The following is a 20,724-nucleotide window of genomic DNA, read 5'->3' on the forward strand; positions in this document are numbered from 1 at the left end:
CCGCGGCCCGCGCTGCCCTTTCCGCGCCGGGGGCAGCGGGGGTCTCCGGGAGGGGACACCGGGGCCCCCGGGCATCCCGTACGGGCTCCTTTCTGTGCCCCAGCAGCTTCTTGGGGGTCGAGGTCAAGGAAAGTTCGCACCGAAATTCCCTCTAATTTATTCAAAGGTTTGGCGGTGGCGGCGCGTGATTTTCCCCCCTCTTCCGCCTCCACCCCCTGCGTCTCCCAGGGTCGGCTCATTCCTTTCCCTTGACCGGATTCGATGGCCTCACTGCTTGCTAGTTCATGAGTTCGCCTTGGAACAACTGTTCCTTCACTCTGCACCCTGCCTTTGTTAGTGTTGCTCGGGGTTGTTTGTGGATTAATGTGCCGGTGGTGGGTGTGAAAGAGACAGACGTGGGCTTGTTTTTCTAGTGCTGAATGTGTATGAAGGCTTGAAGAGTTTTCCTGGATGATCTTTGGGAAGGGAGGAGGAACAAATCCCTGCCAGATCTCACACCTACAGTAGCTGCGGCTTTTGTTTATTCAGGCACATGTGATTTTTTTTTTTTAATACACCATGCAGGATAACCAGTAAGGCGCTTTCCTTCAGAAAATCCAGGCCAGCCTCAGAACCCGCTCCTGAGAAAGCATCGTTTTTCCGTGAGTGCTGTGACAACTGGCCTTTTCCTTTCTCCTCCGTGTTCTGTCCATTGTGTCTGAAGTTTCAGAGCATGCGATGATAGAGAAGTTGCGTGGTTTGTGTTGTTGTGTCTTCCTGTTGCGACGCGCTCAGCAGCGGTGAAATCACAGGAGGCCCTTACTTCTGAACGCCTCTATCAGGCTCTAATTGACTGTCGTGGGTAACGCGCGCCCACACCTCAGAAACACAATGAGAAAACTGTTCCCTGCCCAGGTTCATTTTTCATCTTGTTGATCATTACCACTTTAAATTGTATTGGAGGCAAGTGAGCTGTATCGGAGCATTATTTAAAAAGAATCCAGGCAGAACCAGTGTTGACCGCCCCAACAATTTCAATTGGTGTAAATATTTTTGCAACAGCGTTACTCTGATGTAGGTGCCAGGCCTAAATATGCTGTACTGATTAAAGTGTCCGCCCCTCCCTCCCTCGTCCCCATTTGCAGTTATTTGATATTTCTGTGCAGGTGGTGTACCATTTGTGGAAATGCAATTCCTGGGAAACTGTAACCAGGGTCCTGAGAGATGATTTTCTGGAGGTGGGTGATGCCGTCTTGGAGGATGCAGGCAGGATCAGGTTTCTTCTGAGGCTAGGGATTTGTTCTTGATTCAGTTCTGACCCCTGCAACCATAGGTGTGTAACCAAGTACATTTTTCCTTTTGCAGTATCCTTTGGCTTTATACTCTTGAAGAGCTGGTGGCCTTTGCGTTTGTAAGCAATTACGAATGTTAACGTCTTACATTTCTTGGAATAGAAGTGATTTTTTTTTTCTGCCAAGTTCATTAAAGCAATAAGAGGAAGTAATTCTCATTTTTCTCAGCTACAGTTATTATTTGAAAACTAAATGTTGGTTTGCAGTTTTGATTTCTGGTGATTCCGGGTTCAAGATAAAATTTTCTAAGTAGATTAGAAAAAGTCAACTTGAGTGTAATTAGACAGGCGTATCTAAGCTGCAGTAGCCTACATAATCAAGGCCAAGTTGTGTGTGTATAAAAGATCTCATTTGTGTAGTCTTACAAGGCTAATGGAGCCATCACCGAGGCCTTATAAATAATGTAAGTTGTGTATAATGTAGAGTCTCCAGGGACAGCAGAGAAAGCATCATTACCAGTCTTTTCAACCTGCTTGAGATCTTAAATTGATTTACAGCACTGAACTGGTGCAAAATGATACATCAGGATGACATGGGGTCAGCCTGTAAAAGTCTATGATGTCAGCCTATTAGTTCAGTCATCATAATTAAACCATATTACAGAGGCAGCTAAGCAGGAGTCTGGCGTTAGACTTCAGATATGGGTGGTACATGGGTTTTGTTATAGTGGAATGACCAAGATGGCCAAGAACACTAGTGTTTCTGAATGAGGGGAATCTTTACAAAACTATGAATTTCTTGGGGGAAAATTGAAGGTAAATGCAGGCGTATCCAGTCTTCCTTGAATAAGTAGCTTTCTACTTGGTGGTTTAGAACCAGATGCTAATAAGGACCTTCCCTGTTGTGATCTGTGTATTGAATCATAGAATTTAATTTGGCCTTAGGGACCTTGTAAAATATTAGAGGACCACCTGCTTTATCTCTGATCCGTTTATTACCATCGAGTTTGTACTGTACTGATGTGTGAGGTGACATGTAACTGGTCATAGGGGCCAGGCCTCCACTGAAAACTAACATATTTGAATTGAACTTATGAGCAAATTGGGAAAAGAAAAACCCTTGTTCTTGCTTACATTTCTATAATTCTTACTCAGTTTATGGCCATCTACAGTGCGCTGTCCAGTAAGGTAGCCATAGCTACATTTATTTGTTTGAAATTAAACTTAAACCATCTTCCCATTTCAAATGCTCAGTAGCCACTTAGGGGTAGTGGCTACCGTAGTGGATTGTGTTTCTAGAAGATTTCCAGCATCACAGAAAGTTCTTCCAGACCAATGATGGTGCACCTACGGCACATGTGCCACAGCAGGCTGTGTGTTATCACTGAAAGCTCTGAAAGATTCGCCACCACTGTAATGGATGGTGTGGCCCCAGGGCCTTTATCTCTCTTCTCACTTGTCCCTTCTATTAATAAATTTGTAAGGCCAAAGAGAGAAAGACTACACATATCAGTTAATTTTACTACTTTCTAGCTGTTTTTGTTAAAACAAGCAATTTGGAAGTGATAGTTGAAGCTACTGGATAATATGAAATCGACTTTTTTGTAATTTATCGTCAGTGTCCATGGATCCTAAATTGGACAGGAGAAATAACTAGCAATTTTTTCTGAATTTTCATTGTGTGCCAAGCGTTGTTTGCAATACTTATATCTCACATTAGCCTCAAAACTTCCCGAAGGACTGTTGTTACCACATATTACTGGAAAAGAAACTGAGGGCAGTGATGCAGTGTCTTGCCTTGGGCCACGTAATACTGAAGTTACTATTTAAATATCACCTGGGCTATGAAAAGGCCCCCGACTCCAGAACCTTATTCTTAGCCACATTTGGGGGGTTTTACTCTAGAGTACCCACATAGGCGTTGTGCCACTGTGCTTCAATGTCTCAGTACAGATAGCACTTTGCTTTTATTTTTTTAAGCCTTGAAAACTCTGCCTGTGTGACTTGGGGTCCTGTTTCTTCTGCCCTCCTCTGTTTAAGGTGGCGGGTGTGGGGAGGTGTAAAGTTAGTACCTAAATGGCACCTGATTGGAAGAATAAATCTGACATAAAAGTACTGCGTTTCAAAGCCCAATTAGTTTTATCTTTGCTTTTCTTTGTAACTCCTGTCATTTCCCTCTTGTGCTTTCTTGTGTAATAACAAACTAGTGGTACTGATGAGGGAGTTCCAGTACCTCAGTTTATCTGTTTTAGCAGAATTACTCTGTTTTCCCTGAGCAGTTAAACATTGTATCACGAGATAAGAATAGTTCTTTGCAAGTTCCTTGGGTATATTTTTTTAACATTTGATGTCTACTCCTGTGATATGTTATAGTGCCCTTGTTCTTATGGGGGGGCCAGGGAGTTAGTGCTGTTCAGGAATCTGTTGAAACCGTGGATTCTGTGTGTTCTCTTTACTTCCAGCCTCCTATCCAAAAATATTTACATATACCGATGAGATGAATTTGTGTGTTTACTTAAATACCCCAGTTGTGTGAGCCTTCAGGTGAAGCACATCTAATGGGACCACCTTGCCATGTGTTTTTATAAACATTTACACTTAAATTTCCTATGCGTAGATGAGAGATTCAGTATTTAATGTTTAAAGTTGCTCTCAAGAGTTCCTCCTGTGGTTGGTTCATATTCAGGTAAGTGGTCTGAAGTCTGGAGAAGAAAACCGGCTTGTATACAGTTGCCCTAGCAGTCTTTCCCCCTCGAGCGTCCACTTGTTTCTTTTTTCCTTCCATACTCACTGTGTTGCTGAGGCTTTAGGTTGAGCTTATCCTGTATCATTTGGAGAGAAAAGGGAAAAAGATGTTTTTGGCATGCTTCTGTTGTTTTGTACCTAATATTGCTTGAGCTAAGTAGAAGTCAAGTCTGACAACTCATAGAGAGATGCTTGTTTTATATAGATTAAAATTGATTCTTTTTATTCTAGAGTTGGAAAAAACAAAAAGGCCCATGTCTAATTTAATCAGTGGGACCTTATTAGAAAACGGGAGATCCAAGATTCTACAAGTTCAAATAAAACCAGACAGTTCGGATTTACAAATACATACATCTCTTGTTTGACTCTCAGAAACACATTTCATTTCTTACCAAAAGTTGGAGTTTTAAGGAGAGAGCTAGAGGGTGCTAGGCAGAGACTTAGAAAGGTCTGAAAAGGGAAGAAGGGTAATATAAGTATAAAAAGGGGGAGAAAATCAGTATAAGTCATAAAATGATGTTGATGAAATGCACTGGTACTTCTAATGTGGTTTTAGTTTTTGGTACTAAGATTGAGGGTATGCTTTGAAAACAAATAGGGTCATCTCCTTGCCCCAGCTGGAATCTGATTCTCTGTGCGCGTTTTCTGCTATAATCTGGTAGTACAAATATTCAGTATAATCTGATAATCTATCATCTGTTTTGCAGCAAAGATGCCTACTCTGCTGTAGCTTTTTTTAAAAAAAGAATATAAAGCAAAATAGTATGCATTGAAATCTAAATTAACCTATTCTTTTAGTTGTACAACAAGGTGGTGTTGATTTTATTCTATAACCAGTCCTATAAGGCAAAAAAAAAAGTAACGAAGACGATCACAGCTGTTTCTTGCACAAGAAAGCCCACTTTCTAGAACATTCATTTGTGCAGTGGACACGGTCTTTCCTTCATGAATGGTTTCACTGTAGTGACTATCAGAGCTTTAGAAAGGCACAGGGGCACAGTATTTGAACAGTGTAGCATGTTTGTGATTTTTGTTTTAAGGTAACAGCATTAGAGAGTACTCCCTCTTGAGAATGTGACTCTCTCTAATATTTTCTCCGCTCGGTTCTTGGTGTTCAGCAAAGGAGTCTTACTCTGTTAGAAGCACCCAGGTCTGTGATATCCCAGCTTGATTAATTTCCTAACTAGTTCTGTTTTGAGACAAACCTGAATTTAAGAAAAAATCTACAAGGGGTGATTGAAAAATACTGTTAACATTTAAAAAGTTATTATAGTAAAAGAATGATAGATGTGCTTGAAGCAAGGGGGGAATATGTATTTTACTGTATGATACATTTTGATATTTAAACATTTACCGTATTTTTTGATCACACCATATATACATACAACCAGAAACCATGGGTGTATATGCTTTCAAGCTCAGGATGCAAATGAATATTCACTGTCATGTTTGGGAAGAAGGGGATAAAAAAGTACCTACTAATAAAAAAATGTATTTTTATATAAAATTTCTTAATGTTTATTTTAGGGCTTTTAGGCTCTGTACCAGAGATATTTTTTCTCTTTGCCTCTTATGGTCTAGTTACTCAAAAGTCTTTGTTTATGTTCCTCTCCCTGTCTCTTGTAGTTTCTTTGCTGTGTACTTATGCAAAATGAAAGTATTTCAGACCTGTATGGCTTTTTGTGTGATGTTTTTCAAATACCACAAGAAAAAAGGAACTAATTACCTTCAACTATTACAACTAAGCATAAATTATCATTCACTGAGCTAAATACATGATCTTTGTTTATATTGAAAGAAAATATCTCTTAATGAAGGAGGGTTATTAAATAGGCCCTTACTTGAAAACTTTGGTGCAAATAAGTATATGCTTCATTCATTCCATGAATATTAGTTCGCAGAAGCTCAATAATTAGTAAGACATAAAAATGAAAAATTAAATGGTGATGTGCTGGTACACACCTATAACCCCTGCACTCTGGAAACTGAGGCAAAAGAATTACAAGTTTGAGCCCAGCCTGGGCATATTCAGCAAGAGCCCACCTCAAAAAGTAAAAAATGAGAAGGGCTAGAGATGTAGTTCAGTGTGAAGGCCCCAGGTTCAATCCCTAGTACAGGAGGGGAAAAAATGTAAATGCAACAACAATGTAAGAATTGTTCCAAGGTTAACAGAGTAAATTGTGCTGACAAGTCACATGACCTCTGTGGAAGGACGTGTGTGGTTTGCATAGGTGAAACTAGTTGCCATGGGGATTGGGATGTAAGCACAAGTGTTGAGTAGATCGGGAACAGTACTTTCCAGAAGAGTATGTGTGGGGATGAAAATTTTCTATGTCTGCTAATATGATAGCCATAGCAATAGCAACAGGTGGCATGGAGCACTTAAAACATAGCTGGTTCAACTGAGGAGATGCATTGTTTGGTCCCATTGTGCTTGAGGAGTCACCTGTGGCTGTCACATGGAGCAGCACAGAACTGGCAGAGCATAATGAGCCTTTCTGACTGGGCCCAGTGGAGGGGAAGGTGGGGGAGATGGATGTGCAGAAAGGTTAAGTTGAGGTGAGAATTTGAGGAGGGCCTTCCCACGCCTGAGTAGGGAAACATTGAGAAAGTCACTGAAAATGTTCAGACATGCAGTTCGGATTGGACAGCGCAGAACCTGGGTGCCAGGAGATAATGAGAAAGCCAGTGAGTTATCTGTGTGATGATAAATCTCTGGTAAAAGGAGAAGTAGAAACAGAAGGAGTTTTGTATGGGAAAGAAAACAAAACATGAAGACCTGGTGATTATATGGCCATAGAGTAATGAGAGAGATGATCCTTAAGTTTCCAACCTCGGTGGCTGGGAAATTAATGAAGCCAGTACTTAATAGGACAGGACTGATTGTAGATAATAAGTTAGAATTGATGTGTAGAACTTAAGGCAGGGAATCTTAACTAGAAGTGTTACACACAGGTAAGCTGGAGACCAATACCTACATTTCCAGAAGAGCTTGGAGCTCTGGGTATGGACTCTTGACAGTCATCTGCATATTCTGAGACTGTGTGGAGCAAAACAAAGCTGGTGGCTTGAGTTTTCTGTTGGAGCCCACAGTTAGGAATCAGTAGAAAGAAGAGGCATATTTGAAGTAGATGAAAGAAAGAACTGGAAGGAAAGTATGTGGTCAGAGGAGTGGTGAAACAATTCCAGAAGAAGGTGTGTAGGGGGAAGGGATCGTTTATGGTAAAGGAGAAAAAGTCGGGTAATCCAACAAATGCAGTTGCAGAGAAAGACTGAGTATATTAAGAGATAAAAAATAGATTCTTATACTCTCCCCAAGTGATTTATTTTTCAAAATAGACGGAGACCTCATACTATTTGGAGGTTAAAGCAAAGAAGTTAACTGCAAGCAGTTAAAGATGATGGAGTCCATGACCTGGAGCACAGATGACAGAACACTGTGCTCGGATCTGCACTAGGAGTGAGGACTGGAAGAGAAGGAAGCAGAATGGGGTGCACGTCCGTCTGTGCTGATCTCCCAGTGCTGTGGGTGGCCAGGCCATCCTTGGGCTGGTGAGGTGAGGGAATCAGCAAGTGCTGGAAGTTCAAGAATACTGGAGAAGCTTTGCAAGAGATTGTAGGTAGTGTTCCCAGGGATCTATCAAGAATACAAATTCCTCACAGTAGGTGTGGAGCCTGAGGTGCAGGGGGGTGAGGCTGTGCAAAAGAGGAGGTAATGGCACTTTCTCATGTGACTCCAGCAAGGGAGGCCTATGGACAGCAGGTGGGTTCGGGGTCAGGCTCTGAAGTCACACAATGCAAGCCTCAACCCTCATTTGCTGTGTGACTGGGAAGTCACCATTAACTTACAATTCTGCCTCACTTAAAAAAAGAGATAACAGCATCAGTTTCAGGATTGCTACGAAGATGAAGTGAGTTCATTATGCTTGTGTGTATCATCTAACCTGAGTTACTGCTAATTGTCAGATGCTGCTTCACGTGCTGCTGAGGGACCAGCCTGTCAGTTAAACGTGACATGCCATGAGTTGTGAACTGGCCTGGCTTCGGTGGCATAAAATGGCATTAAAATTTAAGAGGTGCACCTTTTAGTTAGTGGAGTACAGACCCCATAAAAGACTCAGCACAGGACCTGGCACTTAATAAGCATTCAGACGTGTTAACTGTTTATAAAAATCAATGTTTTCTAAGAGCCTAGAATGTTAATGAGAGCAGTTTTGAGTCCAGTCATGATAAGCGAGTCATGCTAGAAGAAGCCTGATGGGCTAAATGAGTTGAGAGGAGTTAATCAGTGGGAATCCTGATAATGAGATTGTGGAATACCAAGTGTGGGAATTTGTAAGTGGAGCATTTTCCTGACAGTTCTAGACAAAGATTTCTAACAAAAATGTAGTAATTGAGCTAGGAAGAATCCTTTTAGTGATTTAAAGAACTTAACTTGCATTGCCCAAGGCTTTAAAAAACTGGGTATTTTGAATTTGTGTATGACTCTTACAGCATTTATTAGTATTAAAATTTGTTTTTTCATTATAGCAACACCTGCTTAGTGCAGAAAGGTTCTGGTGCAGATTGCTGTTACATTGTTAGGTGAAGTGGGCAAGGTTGGTTTGTGCTGGTTTGAGGGTGTTATTGATAGCCAGCCTCAGAATCCTTTTAAATGTGGGTCCAAAGGCAGAAACCTTAAAAGAAAAAGTTTAATAGATTTGACAACATTTATGTGACTAAATATACAAACATAACCTGAAAGCAGATTTCAACAAATTATTCTTTTTTGTAAGAAACTTAAAACTGGTAAGAAACACTACCTCGGTAGAAAGAAACTGAAAAAGAGTGTGAACAAGCAATGTACAGACAAAAGAAATACTAAAAAACATATTCTGTGTTCTGGGTCAGACTCATTACTAGAATGAGAATGATGTCTCTTCTTTTACATTATTGTGCCTCTCTTTGTGGACCAGACGTGTCAGTGTGGGCACACTGCGTTTCTCATTGAAGGAAAGAAAGCCAGCATTGCCCAGCAACCGCGCAGAGTCTGGAGTTGCGAGGAGGTACACAGTGGACAGAAGCTGGAGTTGGAGAGGTGGACCCTTTCTTTCCGTCCCATTTCCTTGACGTCGCTCCTTCCCTGTGCAATGTGACTTTGGGTCAGGGGTTTGCTGATTTGAATGTAAGGTGTTTCAGAGCTACTGTATTACTCATCTGTTTCTCAGTCTGCTGGCTTGATTGATGAACCGTAAAGATAGCAGATCCCTCCTAGAAAAGAACACTTTGAAATAGGCCTCTCTTTCTCATGTGTTGCAGTGTTAGATTTTTGTCGTGGCATTTACCCATTCGTGAGAGAGAGCGATGTTTTGGAATATGGTTTTAATTATTTAGATGACATTTATGAGGTATTAAAATAAAGTGAGAAAAACTCTCCTGTGCAATAAAACCTCTTTACAAAAATTTTTTAAAAGTTAGGTATCAGCATTTGACTTGGCAGATTTTTCTCTTAGGGATATTAGTGGCTCTCTGTATGCTGCTGATCCAGGAGCAAATCTCCTGGTGATGGGTAGGAGCCTCCCTTAACTTAGTCACATTCGGTCCTACCAAAGCACTTACCTAGCCGTTAGATCGAATTGGAGCTGCCTCCCTCGAATTGGAGCTGCCTCCCTCATGGGCTTCTTTCTGTTAAATGACCTGCCGCTGTTTCCAGGATGAGGGTTATAAATCTCACCTAGGAGCTCATTGCCTGACCTGCCACCACCCCTCCCTAGTCTTTAGTCCTTTCTGGCTCTGAGTGGCTGGTAGTAGGAGCCCTGATGTGGTATGCACAGGGCAGACTTGTTGCTGACCCCTTAAAGCTAAGTTTGAGAGGGAAGAGGAACGTTGGGAACTTAATTATATTACAGTAGCTTTAGGTAGGGAATAGGGAATAATGATGCAGTGAGTGCAGAAATTTTACATTTAGCCCTTACATAAACTCAGGACAGCTGATAGTCTAGAGCTTGGTATCTCATCCATTACAGCTTCTTGTTTTGCTTTTTGCCTATTTCTAGCTTTGCAGTCTGGCACCATTAATAACAACCTCTTTATTTTCCCTGTATTGATGTTTGTGTGCTCAGACCTTCTGTTTAGTTTGTTCAAGCTTGAGGGAATGTTTGACTGGTTTTAAATGTTTTTTCTATTAACTGGGAACAAAATTAACTTGCTTGTCACTTAAGTGATTGGCATAAAAGCTGTGTAGCATTTATTTGCGTTTAAAACGTACAGAGTTGATGCATTATGTGGAGTAAGATGTTTTGTATTCTAGGAAAACCTCCTTTTAAAAGAGCTCCTCCTAGCGAGGCAGGAGCCTGTAATCCAGAGGCTGAGACAAGAGGATCCTAAGATTGAGTCCAGCTTGGGCAACTCAGTGATTTAGCAAGATCTTGTCTTTGAAAAGTAATAGAAGGGTTTGAGAATTAGCTCAGTTTGAAGGCCGTGGGTTCAGTCCACGCTGACACACACACGGGTACAACCTCATTGTGAGGTTTTACTTTTTAAGCCAATATTAATTCAGCAAATATCTCATACAGTGCTGTGCACCTAGCACTGGGCTGTGTTTTGAATGAGAAAGAAAAAATGTGTAAAGATGGTCTTTCCATTGAAGAAGCAGTCTAATTGGAGATCATATGAAAAGTTAAAAAACATTCCTTTTAATGCTATATAGTCTTAATTTTAAGGCATTACACTTATGGTCGGGATAGTCTCAAAAATCAGGGGATTGGAAAAGAAGTGTCATACAGTTGGTAGAGTTTTTACTTCCTGCCTACTTTTTTTTTTTAATCCTGAATTCATTCTGTCAGCATGTTTTTGAGTCTGTTTATATGTGTATTCATAGTGCATCTCATAGCATTTGATAAAGTTGGGATAAGAGATTGTATTTGCAGGATGTGGACTGAGGATCCTGTAACTTTGAAGAGCAGTGCAAACCTGCCTGTCCAGTCTGGCTTCACTCTGATACCTTTTAATTCAGTTACCATATTCACTCTCTGAACCGAGTCCCTTGAGGGTATAGATGGTGCCAGTGTGATCTCCATGTGAGCTCCCCAGCACAGTTGTTTCCACCTTGTCTGCACATCAGAATCCCACGCACAGTCATCATCACATCCAGGGTTAGAGCAGGGAGCTTTTAAGAAGCACCACGGGGTTGTACAACAGTATTAAGAACTGTTGTCCTGAAACAGAGTAGGTACTTGCTGAGTAAATTTCTACCTGTCAGGAAATATACCCTGGTGTGTCGTGGGTATTGAACCATGCATATCTTTTATTCTCAGTCGCACCAGCAGAGTTTGGTGCTTGTTTTAAGTGCTCAGGCAAAGCATTTAAGCACCAAGGACTGACTGTTTGGCTCATTTGTGTTTGTTGTTGTTGTTGTTGTTATTTATGGAGAAAAGAGCTAGAAAAGATATGTGTTTGACAGTCTTTTGTTTTTCCTTGACAGAACTAGCAGTTCCTTGAGTCTGAGAATCTAGAAGTACAGCTAAATAAAACTGCTGAGGACCACAATACTGAGATCACTTAGAGAAGAGGAGAGGAAAAGTGTGGGAGAATGGAGCTGTGGTTCATCTAAAGTGTCAGGGGAAGACTTGGGGGAGTAGGATGCAGCTGGCACCTGGTGGGTAAGGCCAGGGATGGTTCGCTGGACTCCTGGAAAGCTGAATGTGAGAGACCCTGGAACAGAGCATGGAAAGGGGCATTCAGGGGGCAGGTGGGATGCATAAAGGGGACATCACCACCAGGTTTGCTTTGTCTCCCTCTGCTCCTCACTCCCTCAGCCCAAATCCTTCAGGGGCAGACAGCATTGTGATTGGAGCTGCATCACGCATGACAATGCATTTTGTGTATTTTCACCTTATTCATCAGATGCTTGAGAGAATTCTTTAAATATTCTCCATTTACGGACAGTCATCATCTGTTCTGCATTGCCTTGATTGGAAAAGTATCCCCACTAAGAAAACGAACCTGTAATTTTTGTACCATTTTCTTTATATTATAAATAATCAGTGAAGATAGAAAGAAAATGACTTTCTTAAAAGGGGTTTTGTTTTTAATATTCCACAAATTCATCAGTGAAAAGGGTATTAAGAGTTGAACACATACATGGACTGTTGGTGTGAAGTAATAGTGCCAGTTTTCTTATGTTTTGTTGAATTATAGCTTATAACTTCTTAAACTCATTTGAACTTCTTTAGATTCAAGTGAATTTAATTTTATCATTGCTGCCCTGATAAAACTTGTAGTTTCTTCTTGTTCTAGGAAGGCGGGAATATATCAAGAAGGAAAGCAACAACAAAAACAGAAATAAGTTGGGAAGGAAAGGAGTTGGTGGGATTAAAACAAAATTGTAAGCAAATCCTTGCCTGTTGGTCCTTCTGCTTCATGCATCAGACAGGAGGAGGAGGTTTAGGAGAAGCGGGGGATGGGTATTCCTGGCACAGTCCCTAACCTTTCTGTTACTCAGTTTTGTCACCTCCAAAATGGAATTTACCTTATAGAGTTCTTGTAAGCCTCAGGAATGGTGTATGTAAAGTACTTGGTGTTTCTGGATAGTGTGTTGGAGATACTGATGTGAGGGCATTTTTAGATTCTGAGTACTTAACCTGTGCTGCAGATTGATGGGAACCATGAGTATACCTTAAAGTGGTGTTTGCCATAGAACCACCTACACAGCCCTCTTTCTCTTTGAAGTTGGTGGTGAGAATGAGGCAAGCTTTTTGAGTCTTCAAACTGGAATGTTTATGTTTCCATTACAAGGTAAACAACAAAGTTCAGCATGCATAGGAGACATTGTTGCAGCAAAGAAAATGGCACAGGTCATTGGCCACCGTACCTGCATGTATGTTCCTTCTTAGATAAATAGCCCAAACATTGTTCTGAGACTCTTATCACAGTCTTATATACCTCCCACGCGTGCGCACACACACTTTATTCCCGTCAGTTTGGCAGTGGTGAGAAATGTATCATATTCATTTTCCTTTTTCTGCACCTTTGTCCTGGTGGCAGGTATTTAAAGAATTAGTCCAGTAACAAGTTCTTAGAAAATAAAGCTCTCTCAGTAATTGAGCACGTACAGGTGGAGAAGTAGGGTCCTCAAGCCTTCTCATCATACACTGGGTTTTTCAGACTGACTGATTTATAAATAAAGTCACCATAGGGAAGTTATTGGATGGGTCTGGACTGAACATGAGATCAGGGACAGGAAATGCCTAGAGGTATGAAGCCTGATTCTGTAGGCAGTGCTTACTTACATCTGAAACATTATTTCTCTAGAACTGGTGGAAAACTGCTTCTTTGGCACTTAATGTGGCAGGAGCTCTTCTTACTTGTCCAGTTTATCTCCTGAGGTGGCCAAGGGCCCAAGGCAGGCCATTGGTCAGCCAGTGGAGGAGCGTGGAATCAGGCCTATCTCAGTGTTTGTTTAGGGTTTTGTATAAACTTTGATTTTTAGAAGTTATTTTGTTTGTCCAAGTAGCAGGCTTTCATACCAGAAGAGATGGGCAAATTTCTCTTGAAGATAGTTGAGTAATGTAGAACTTTTTTCTTTCTTTTTTTAATTTGTAAGAAATTTATGCATTGAAAATTTTGATGGATATTTGAGTTGTTAGCTTGCTTTTTTGTTTAATGAGTTTTTTTGATCCTGCAGCTCTGTTGTATAATAAAACTACATTCCCATCTATATCCCGTTCACCTGGAGTCAGGTCACATATTACAACCCCATGTACTGGAATGCTTTCTCTGAATATCCTACTTCAGTGGTATTCTATTCTTGTAGATACTGTTTCAGTTATTTCTTCCTTTTAAAAAGTTTCTTCCTTTATAAAAAGATGAATCTTGATCTCTTCTTGGTCATAATGCTATCTTCTGGAGCTATGTGAATTTTGCTTTTTTTCCTGTGCTGAGGATTGAACATAGCGAGTGCTAAACTACATCCCCACCCTTTCTTTATTTCTTCAAGATAAGGACCTCACTAAGTAGCTGAGGCTGGCCTTGAACTTGGAATTCTCTTGCCTCATCCTTCCCAATAGCTGGGCATGGGCTACTGCGTCTGGCTAAAATAAATCAGTTTTTGTGTATTCTTAATATTGTAGTTTTTAACTTGAAAACAGTCACTGGATAAAAGTGTTAAGTGGTTAGCTTCCCTGTACTCCTTTGTTCCTGGCTCACTCCTTGCTTTCAGTTTTGTTTCCTTCTAGGCCTATGAACATACATGTGCACAGTTTTGTTTCTGTTTGTGCTTTGGGAAAGAACTCATAGTATAGATAATAGTTGTAGATTCTTTCAACTGAAAAAATTAGTGTTTTTTCACAGTGGTGTGTGAATGTGGGTCACTTTTTCATATTTAGCAGTTATTTAGTCATTGTTGGACCTCTGTGTGAGAGGGTGGATGTCCGTGAATACAGACCTCTCCACTCTAAGATGCTGTTGCTCTCTTGTGTGTTGGGCATTTTCTCTCAAGACCCTCAGTCCCCTTCATTGTCACCCCGAGAACTTTTTCTTCCATGAAGGTGCCCAGCTTTGACTGTCCCGTGGGCTTTGCCGCTCGCTGCCCTTCCTCGTTTCATGTTTACTGCTCCCTACCCATTGATTACCCTGATTCCCACAAGACTTAGCTCCTAGCTGGCACTTCTGCATGTTAGTCCTGTCCTCGTTCTTGGACTACTCCTCACTCGTCCCAGAGTCCCCGTAATATGGCATTTCATGCTTCTACAAACTGCACAAGACTTCTCCAACTTATTGGTTGGTTGTTTTCTTTCTTTACATCAGCAGAAGTGTTACCTGTTCATGCCTTCAGGGTACATCCAGAATCATGGCTGTTTTCTGCCATGCTGGCCTAAGATTTCAACCCCTTGTGCCTTAACAATCGCCCTAGCTTCCTGACTGCTCCCCCTGCTCCCTGCTGAAGCCCTGCATCCTTCAGTCTGTCTCAGCCCAGCAGGCCTTAGGAATGCTTTGAACTGCGGGGTGGGCCGTGGCCTCCTGCTCAGATCTCCAGTGTACCCAGTCTGGGTAGGAGCAGAAGCCTCCCCATCCCTGCCTGTTCCGTGTCTCCCTGCTGCCTCACTGTCCTGTCCTGTGGCTTCCTCACTTGCTCCACTCCAGCCACATCCTGGCTGTCCCTTGAGCATTTCAGGCACATTCTTGTTAAATGGCCTTTGCACTTTCTCTTCTCTCTGCTTACAGTAAACTTCCACAGATATCTCTTTTCAGGGTCCTGTCAGCTACAGCATTCTTGTGAGGTCTTCCTAGACTATTACAACGTAGACCTTCTGGATTTTAAAATTGTTTTGTTTTTTTCCGTGCTGTATCCCAGTACTTGATATAGTACTAGTACATAGTAGGTGCTTGTTGAATGAATTGAACAACTGTAGTGCTCTTTTTTTATATTTGACTTTTTTTGGAATAAAGTTAGAACTTTGCTAAACAAAAATTGAGTGTAAGTTTCATTTTTATATACACAAAGTGTTAAAATTAGCTTCATTTGCAGTACTGCTGTTAATGAAATACAGTATTTTTGAGTTATTCATCATGTAATAATTTCCAAATCAGTCTCACATATTCATATTGAATTCTTAAAACAACTCAGTGGCATAAGTGGTAGGATCAGAATTTTTTGGAAAAGCAAATTGAAGTTCAGAGAGATTGTTTTGTTTAGTACAGTTATAAAGTGGAGAGCTGTAGTTCAAACCTTTTTGAGTTAAGGACTCTTGTTTTCTAATCTAGTAACTATCTTAAAATGACAAAAAAGGAGTTTATTTGAAAGCCTGGAAAATGGGCCTTGATTTCTTGTTCTGGGTTTAATCTGCCTTTTGTTTCCATTTTGAAAATACATAAAATAAATGGTTAACGATAAAATTCCTGACAATGACAGATCAACAAGTTTTATTTCTCTCACCTGTGAAGGAAGTAGCCTCCGCCCAGTTTTACTGAATTAGGAGGGAAGTGATTTTTTCAAGTGATAAAAAGAAATAAATTTCCATGCTCTTCCCAGAGGAGGAATTCAACAATTGGGAGAGTGGCGTGAGACCATATGTTGGTTTGCAAAAGGATGTAACTTGTAAAGATGTTTCCTTTGATGCCTGTGATGAATATGGATGTGTTTCCCTTCTAGAGGGTCCTGATTAAATTATGCAATTAAGAGCTAAGCTGAGGGATCTAAATTTAGGGGGAGAGAGGGTCACGCTGTCCTGTGTTGTGCGTGTTGGCTCAGCCCTACAGATGTGCACGTCTGTTGTCGTAAACAGCACCTGCAAGGTCCATGGAGAAAGAGAATGTGTTCCAAAAGGTGAAATACAGTGGGAATTTTAGGTAAGAAAAATAACTAACTAAATAAAGGAGCGATTTTTTTCCCCTCTTATAGCCAGTTATTTTTTCACATATGCATTTGGTGTTGAAATTACTTTTTTGGAACCTGGTTAATGGACTTTTTATCAGTCAGTACTGGTTTAAAATTGTGACTTGCTTACTAGAATGTGGTCTTGAGAATGTTACTTAAAATCTTAAACCTCACATTTCTTACTTAGTAGAACTGACAGTGATAGATGCCTTGAAGGACTGCTGTGAGGAGTTAACAACCAGTATCATCCTCGAATAAGGGAGCAGCGGTTAAATCATTTGATTTGTTAGTGATGCATCCTCTCCTGTCCCCTCTAGTAATGTACTGCATTTGCAATCTATAAAATTGCTACTCTAAGATAATCTTGATTCTAGCAGGACAGTTTATTCTAGTAGACAACTATCAGAGACTTTTTCCTGGGCTAGTCAATAAAATTAAATTTTAAAACACGAAAGGTCTTGGTCTTTCTGGCATTTGAGGTGTGCGTGCTCTGTAACTTGAGTTGCTGAGACTATAGATGGGATTTGTGAGGGATCTCCAGAAGATCTCTGTGTCCTGGAGGACAGCTTTCCATCACAGGTGCGACTTGAGCATGAGGCCTCACTGGGACAGAGGAGTGTTGCATGACTTTTACAGGAAATGGCAAAGGGGAGGAAAGCCAAGTTGTTTGTTGAAGGTGGGGACAGTAAGAAAACTTTTGTTTGCCACTAATCTTGAGATCATTGCTAACTGAAGTAGTCATCATCTAATGAGACAACAGAACTGACATTTGCTATTCCGCAGGGAATTTCTGTGACAAAATTAACTAGGTGCTCTGTAAGCTGCCCAGTTGAGTCAGGATGGAGGGATAACTAGGAGTGCATAACTAGAAGAAAGAGAAATTCTCTTAAATTTACTAATGTGTTGAAAAGATACTGAGATCTATTCTTGGTACAAGTAAGTGTATCGGCTACAGCTTTCCTGAGAAATTCAGCTAATCGTGACATACACACATCGTTTCCTTTTTATCAAGGGTATGCTACTTTGAAATCATTTGGCTGAAATGTCATACCTTGCAGTGAATTTATTATAGGTGTTAAGGTGGAACTTGAAGTTTACACAGTATTCCTTTTGTTTCTGATTCCCAAGACTCCCAGCCACTTACCTCTGCCTGGCACACAGCTCCAGCACTTAGTAGCACACTGCTTAAGCCTCACCTGAGACAGCAAGACTGGCTGTTAGCACCTGTGCTTTAAAGACCAGTTCAGGCTTTCAAATGCTTAGCACTCCCCCCACCTTTAGAAAACTATCTGCGGAAAAATTTTTTTTTGAAAGTGAAAACATGGCGGACGAGATACCTTGTAACCAGCCAAGGTGAAGGAGCAGACGATGCCATGCTTGGGAGCTGCAGAGTTCTTTTGTGGTATTCATGTGGCTTTCTTGTATAGGAATTTTGATTCAGTGCCATTTTCTTGTTCTGAGGACTTGATGAAAGAGTTTATTTTAAGCTAACTTTCTAGTAATGAAATAAGTACTTTAGAACATGCACTAGTCTATAGAAGAAATGGAGAGAGCTTTTATCCAACATACCTTTTATTTTTCTTGAGGATTTTTTTCTTATTTTGTTTAGTCTTGTTTAGCTATATTTGACATAAGTGCAGATGAAGACATGTTGAAAGTTGGCTGTTTTTAAATAGGAAGAAGAAATGCAGCACCTGTTTACTCCTACAATACAAATACTTAAACCAAGTTAATTTCTAATAGGAGTAAGTGGGGGAAGAATATGAGCAGATTATTTGTTGAAACCAAATCACAAAGTATTTCTGTTTTATTTTCTGAGACTGAAATAACTAGATCCATCTCTGTTTTTGTGGTAATGTAATCACAATGGACTTGTATAGCAATTTTTAAATTGCCTTTTTTCTTCCTGCCTATCTTAAGATTAAAGATACATCATTTTCTTAAGGAGTTGTACAGTAACCTCTCCCACCTTATCAAGAACTGTGTCCACCTCTCTTTAGGACCACCTTTTAGGTACTGCCCATCGGCTGGTTTCTCCACCTGGAGGTGTGAGCAGGGACCAGATTTTGTGCAATTGACCTGCTGGGCCAGTCTCATGGGGTATCTGCTGTTCCATTCTTAAATAATAGCTGCCTTAGCTTTATCAAAAGTTTCAGGCTTTCTGTTCTTCTGAACTTTTGATTAATTCAGTGAGCTGATCTGTTATAGACATAAGATTAGGATTTGAATTTTCACCCCTGTTTTATGAATTCTTACTCTTACCAACACAGTCCATTGCTCCAACTCTTGGATTAATAATAGATTGCTTTTTATGTTTTAAAATGTTTACTGGCATTGTGTCCCAGGAAAAAAATTTCAGCTTTCTTCATTTTAAATATTTTTAACTTTAATCTGTAGTGTCTAGTGTTTTGTTAATTATGGCTTCAGTGAGAGTCAGGAATTCATAGAGGATCTCTGTATAAAGCCTTCCAAGGCTCTGTTTTGACAGTTCTGCCTTTGTTAGTAGTGTGCAATTAAAACTTAAGTACCTACCTAGGTGAAATCAAGCAGGTTAAAAAGAAGCAGTTCATTTTGGAGCAATGAAAGTTACAATATGGGTCTCCTGCCATATTTTCCTTTAAACTTTTTTGATGTTTTAATTTAAACATCTCAGAGGAGACAGCTCAGCAGGCCTTGAATCCTTTTAAATGGGATGTTAGGATAGCTTACGTGTACCTTTCCATAGTACTAATATTGCCACTGATTATGCAACATACATTTGAGGTATTTTATATTTCTATGACATCTGATGAGGTAAACAAGAAGATTGTTTTCATTTATTAAAGTCACTAAAATTCAGACTTCATTTACAGTTTGTTTATGATCACTCTCAACCCACTGTGGATCTGCTTTGGGAGCTCAAGTCTTGCTTCTTGTATGCACTCAAAAGATCATTCATCTGTTTAAGGAGGTAGCTAGCTATGGTATAAGCCTGCAAATACATATGTAGTTGGTTTATCTAATTACTTGGATATACAGTGGACCCTCAAGTTAGGACCGGACTGACATTCGAACAACTTGGGTTAGGTTAGTGGACGATTCATCTGCCTCTTACTATCTGTAGCGTGTACCCAGGTAAACATCCACATCTCAGCTGTATTGACTACAACCAAACCTCCCTCAGGAACAGATCCAGTTGGTAAGGAAAGGGACTACTGTACTTGTTTCCTAAAAACAGATCAAATAAAATTTTTATAAAGTTGCCCTTTTCTTGAATAAGTTACCCCACTGTTAAACAGTTTCAAAGTTGAGTTAATCAATATCCTATACTTTTGGTCCCTTAATTCTTTTGATCTTTATGCCATGATATTTCCACATTAGTTAAGACAAGAGTAATAAAACAGAACAAGACTGGAGGGAAAAAATGAGTTGCCTGCCTCCTTGATAATAGATCATTTATCTTCTGTCAGTTGCCTTTTTAAAGGTACTATGAGTCTTTGATTTTTTTTCTCGAATCACTTTTCGAGATCCATGTTTTGTTTATCTTCTTGAATAATTTAATTATTCCCTTAATATTTAATAGGATCATTCATTTTGTCTAGTCTATTGGTTTTAATGCCAGTGCAAGAATTGTAAAGCAGCCTCTAGTCTGAAGCTGGTGATGGTCATATTTGCCTTCTTCCCCTCAACTTTTTTACTTTTTTATTTTTTGGTACTGGGTATCAAACTCAGCAGAACCATTGAGCTAAATCCTTGGCCCATCCCTCATCTTTTTATTGACAGCATAGATGTGTGGGGGATTGGTTCCAGGATCCCTGAGCCCAAAATCCACAGGATGCACAAGTCCTTTGTATAAAATAGCATAGAGATAATAACCTGTATCTTCCTATATACTTTAAATCACCTGTAGGTTACTTGTAATACCTAATGCAGTGTAAATTCTATGGAAGTATACTACACTGTTAAGGGAAAGTATAAATGTTCAGTACAGATGCAGTTTTTTTCCCAGTGTTTCTATCTGCTGTTGGTTGAACCCACGGACACAGGAACCCACAGATACAGAAGCAACTGCTTCATCAGGTACAAGTTGGAGTAATTCCCTTCTAACTCTTTCTCTGGGAATCTGGGATCTGTAAGTATTGAAAGGCAGGGTGTATTTTGTTGATATTCACGATATTCAGACAGTTGGATAATTATATGTTTTTGGATTAGATGAGGCTAAGCCAAAGAAAATGCCAGTTGTTATGAATTGACTAATTAGGTGTCCTTTAAATATAGAGGAAGTTACCAAAAAAAAAAAAATCAGCTGGGGATTTAGCTCAGCGGTTTGGTGGCGTGCCTTTCAAGCGCAAGGACCCAAGTTCAATCCCTGGTA

General features: G+C 40.2%; 1 protein-coding gene across 1 annotated transcript in view; it reads left to right on the forward strand.

Annotated features, from left to right (window-relative positions):
* Positions 1–274: 274 nt before the first annotated feature.
* Smad1 (SMAD family member 1) overlaps positions 275–20,724 on the forward strand; it is a 67,667-nt gene continuing 47,217 nt past the window's right edge. Inside the window, exon 1 of the mRNA XM_010610941.3 lies at positions 275–641. The gene's annotated coding sequence lies outside the window, so the exon portion shown is untranslated. The remainder of the gene's footprint in view (positions 642–20,724) is intronic.

This window comes from Fukomys damarensis, unplaced genomic scaffold (assembly GCF_012274545.1).
Source record: "Fukomys damarensis isolate Sample0158 unplaced genomic scaffold, DMR_v1.0_HiC HiC_scaffold_38, whole genome shotgun sequence".
Lineage (NCBI taxonomy): Eukaryota > Metazoa > Chordata > Mammalia > Rodentia > Bathyergidae > Fukomys > Fukomys damarensis.